Here is a 4854-nt window from a genome sequence, read left to right as displayed (position 1 = left end):
CCCAGTCAAGAGATCTGGGTTAAATCCATTGTTTTTTTGCTCATCATGCCGTTCCAGTTTGACCCTGTGCCTCATGGGAACAGTCCAGTCCAGGCTGGACTGTTCCCATTGGAGGCAGGGTCAAGACTGATTTGCATATGGCTGGGTTCAAACTGGAACGGCATGGTGAGCAAAAAAACGATGGATTTAAGCCCAGATCTCTGTACTGGGGTGAATGTATGACATTGGTCTGCATTCTGTCCTTCAACTGTTGTTTTTGCACTAGTTGAAAGGGGGAACAAAGTGATTAAAGACGGCCATGTCCGCAGGTTTGACTGTCAAATCATTTCTGAAGGAGAAAATCTGGGAATTTAGGGGCATATTATCAAGCCAGGCGAAAAAAATAAATCGCCGCTTTAGCGGGAGAAAACTGCCGCTAAAACGGCGATAATGGGCTTGATAATATGCCCTATGGAATTCCAATTGAAGCCCAGGTTAGATGTCCTTCACATCTAACATGGGCTTCAATTGGAATTCCATAGAGCATATTATCAAGCCCATTATTGCTGTTTTAGCGGCAGTTTTCTGCCGCTAAAGCGGCGATAATTTTATCGCCTGGCTTGATAATATGCTCCATAATTCCTCTCCACACTGCACCACAGGGATGTCCCCGTTTTTTATGCTAAGAGGAAGGAAACTTCACTCTGGTCTGTTTCCCATTTGGTTAAAACACCAGTTGGGAGTCAGAGAGCCAAGTGTCGGTGCAACTGTTAGAGAAAAGGTATCACCAAGGGTTCAGATGAAACAATTCAAAGTGTCTGCAGACAAGAAGGCGCCTGGAGATAACAACAAAAGTCTTAATGTTAGGGATTATGTGCTAATCAAAAACACGGTATTGGTAAAGAAAGGAGAGTCTGTGTTTAGAGTCCTTAAAATAGGTGACGGATCTGTATTGCTGGAAAGTAGAGGGCGGTGGAATATTCGGAATGTGGCCAGAGTGTCACATCAACAAGCTCAGGTAATCAGTCAGAAGAAAGTGATGGGGCCCGTCTCTGATGGGACACATTGGATCGAGAATGCCTCTGGTCATACTGACAATGCAGGCGTTGTTGTCCCAAGGGCTGTTGTAACTCCTCACGCCTGCTCTGATGTACCTGTCACCAGACCTCGTGAGGTCAGAAGGCTCAATAGGTTTAAAAATGTTGTTTTGAATTGACTTTTTGTTTTTGGGGGGAAGGTGATGTGATATGCAAGCGCAAGGTATGCAGCGCGCACCAGTGTGTCTCGAGGCATGCTTCCGCCTCGAGACACACCACCAACCATGTTTATGTTTAAGTATGTTGATTTTCAAGCGTTGCCTAGTTGTAGTTGAATTATGTGCTTTGTATCTGGCCCGACGCACGCTTTGCCGGTTTACGAGTCAGTTGACTCTGCGGCTCCTGTTCGCCGGCGACAACCTGTCGTGTGCGAAGTTGGTTTATAATAAGTAGGGCTGGGCGGACTTTGCGTAGCGCCACTAAGCAGAATTTTGAAAAAAATTGTCGAAAACGAGAGCACATCCTGAGTAGGGCTGGGCGGACTTTGCCTAGCGCAACTACGCACTATTCTGAAAAAAATTGTGGAAAACGAGCGCACAACCTGATGGACCGTGTGCCCGGGACTGGGGTCCCTCGTGCTTGGGCAGGCTCCCCGATCTCCCCGGCCTGGCTGCGTTGAGAAGCAGGGACCGGCCCCGGGCCTCCTGATTTTTGGTCAGGGCCTGGGATCCCACGTCCTGCGGCCTGCCAAGTGTCCATCTGCCCTGGACAAGAGACCCTGGTGCAGAGCCCCGGAGCCCTGCAAGGGCAGGCGGGAGCCCTACCGCTATGGCTCGGTGTGGGCAGCTGGGAGTCCTTTCGGTCCCGGCCATCTGGTCGCACCTTTCCCTCGGCCATCTGGTCGCGCGCGCAATGCTTTCCAATGGGGCGACCAGATGGCCGGGCCAGCCTGGAAGTCCCGATGAGGGCTCATTTGACTCCCGAATCCCAGTCAGGGCTCCAGGAGGTCGGGCGCATCCGCGCCTAGGATCCCCTCCATCACTCCGAGCGCGAGGGTTACAAGAAAGGTGGGCAGCCTTCCTCCGGATTAGTAGGGGCAGGGTATGCCGGGACACCCTTCCTGGGGATGGCGGTTCTCAGGCGGGGACCAGATGGGCCAAGCCCGGACGACACTTCCCCGGGGCATCCGGTACTCCCTCCTCCAGCCCGCGGCGAGGCAAAGTGCCCAGGAAGGGCTCCATGGGTCCCCCGGGCGTCCGGGCCCCGGGAGCTCCACCGGGCCTCCCATGCCTGAGGCCCAGCGTGGGGTCCACGAGCCCCCCCCAGAGGCCTGCAGCCCCAAAGCCCTGCAGCCCTGGAGCCCTTCAGCCCGGAGCCCTGGAGCCCTGCAGGCCCGGAGCCCTGCAGCCCCGGAGCCCTGCAGCCCCGGAGCCCTGCAGCCCCGGAGCCCTGCAGCCCCGGAGCCCTGCAGCCCTGGAGCCCCGGAGCCCTGCAGCCCCAAGCCCTGCAGCCCCGGAGCCCTGGAGCCCTGCAGCCCTGGAGCCCTGCAGCCTGGAGCCCTGCAGGCCTGGAGCCCTGCAGCCCCAGAGCCCTGCAGCCCTGGAGCCCCGGAGCCCTGCAGCCCTGGAGCCCTGCAGCCCCGGAGCCCTGCAGCCCTGCAGCCCCGGAGCCCTGCAGCCCTGGAGGCCCGGAGCCCTGCAGCCCTGGAGCCCTGCAGCCCTGGAGCCCTGCAGCCCCGGAGCCCTGCAGCCCTGGAGCCCTGCAGCCACGGAGCCCTGCGTGGGCAGGCGGGAACCCTAGCGCGAAGGCTCGGGGTTGGACAGATGGGAGTCCTTTCAGTCCCGGCCATCTGGTTGCACCTCTCCCCTCGGCCATCTGGTCGCGCGCAATGCTTTCCAATGGGGCGACGAAATGGAGGGGCCGTCCTGGAAGTCCCGATGAGGGTCCATTCACCTCCCGGATCCCAGCCAGGGCTCCAGGAGGTCGGGCGCGTCCACGCCTAGGGTCCCCTCCGTCACCCGGAGCGCACGGGTTACAAGAAATGACGGTAGCCTTCCTCCGGATTAGTAGGGGCAGGGTATGCCGGAACACCCCTCCGGGGCTGGCAGTTTCTTGCCGGGGACCAGATGGGCTACACCCGGGCAACATCCTCCCAGGCCTCCGGGGCTTCCCTCCACCAGTCTGCGGCGTGGCAAAGTGCCCAGGGACGGGCTCCACGGGTCCCGGGCAGTCCTCCCCCAGGCGCCTGGGCCCCCGGGCCCCGAGCGCTCCGGTGGTCCTCCCCGTGCCTGAGGCCCAGCCGGGGTCCCCCGAGCCCACCCCGGGAAGCAGAGTCCCCCCGAGCCCTTGGAGGGTGGGTGGGCAGGTGGGAGCCCTAGCGCGAAGGCTCGGGGTTGGACAGACGGGAGTCCTTTCAGGTGCCGGCCATCCGGTCGCTCCTTTCCCCTCGGCCATCTGGTCGCGCGCAATGCTTTCCAATGGGGCGACCAGATGGCCGGGCCAGCCTGGAAGTCCTGATGAGGGTCCATTCACCTCCCGGATCCCAGCCAGGGCTCCAGGAGGTCGGGCGCGTCCGCGCCTAGGGTCCCCTCCGTCACACGGAGCGCGCGGGTTACAAGAAAGGACGGTAGCCTTCCTCCGGATTAGTAGGGGCAGGGTATGCCGGAACACCCCTCCGGGGCTGGCAGTTCCTTGCCGGGGACCAGATGGGCTACGCCCGGGCAACATCCTCCCAGGCCTCCGGGGCTTCCCTCCACCGGCAAAAGTGCCCAGGGACGGGCTACACGGGTCCTGGGCAGTCCTCCCCCCGGGCGCCTGGGCCCCGAGAGCGCCGGTGCTCCTCCCCATGCCTGAGGCCCAGCCGGGGTCCCCCGAGCCCACCCCAGGAAGCAGAGTCCCCCCGAGCCCTTGGTGGGTGGGTGGGTGGGCAGGCGGGAGCCCTACCGCTATGGCAGACGGGAGTCTTCAGGTGCCGGCCATCTGGTCGCTCCTTTCCCCTCGGCCATCTGGTCGCGCGCAAGGCTTTCCAATGGGGCGACCAGATTGCCGGGCCAGGCCTGGAAGTCCCGATGAGGGTCCATTCGCCTCCCGGATCCCAGCCAGGGCTCCAGGAGGCCGGGTGCGTTCACCCCTTGGGTCTCCTCCGTCACCCGGAGCGCGCGGGTTACAAAAAAGGGGGGATAGCCTTCCTCCAGATTACTAGGGACAGGGTACTCTGGGACCCGTCTCGGTCCTCAGCCGGCAGCTGGATGGGCCCGGATGCCGCCCCAGCCCCGGGTCTGTCCCGGGGCCTGCCGCGAGGCAGGGTGCCCGGGACGGGGTCCGGAGGTCCCGGGGAGGCTTCCTCTGCGCCTGCGGTCATGGGAGCCCCGGCTGGGTCCAGGGGCCGGGCCCCTGGTCGGGGTCGCCGGCCCCGTCCCGCGGCCCGCGGCACTGCCAAAGGCCCGGGACGGGGTTCCGTTGTGGCCGGGGAGCCTCCCCTCGCTGGATCGGGTTCAGGAGCTCCGGCCGGGCCCCTGGGGGCCCCGGGGAGGGCGGCCTCCCCACCCTGGGCTCCGTCCTGGGTCCTGCCGCGTGGCAGGGTGCCTGAGGCGGGGTCTGGAGGGCCTGGGGAGGCTCCCCCTGTGGCTCTGGGCCTGGGAGCCCCGGCTGGGTCCAGGGGCCCGGGCGGGCCCCGGGTGGGGGGCTCTGTCCCCGGGCCCCGTCCCCCAGGCCAGCAGCACTCCCAAAGGCCCGGGACGGGGTTCCGTTGTGGCCGGGGAGCCTCCCCTCGCTCGTCTGGGTTCAGGAGCTCCGGCTGGGCCCCTGGGGGCCCCGGGGAGGGCGGCCTCCCCACCCT

This window comes from Triturus cristatus, chromosome 1_2, assembly GCF_964204655.1.
Source record: "Triturus cristatus chromosome 1_2, aTriCri1.1, whole genome shotgun sequence".
In the NCBI taxonomy this organism is placed as follows: domain Eukaryota; kingdom Metazoa; phylum Chordata; class Amphibia; order Caudata; family Salamandridae; genus Triturus; species Triturus cristatus.
Note: the sequence above shows the minus strand (reverse complement) of the source record.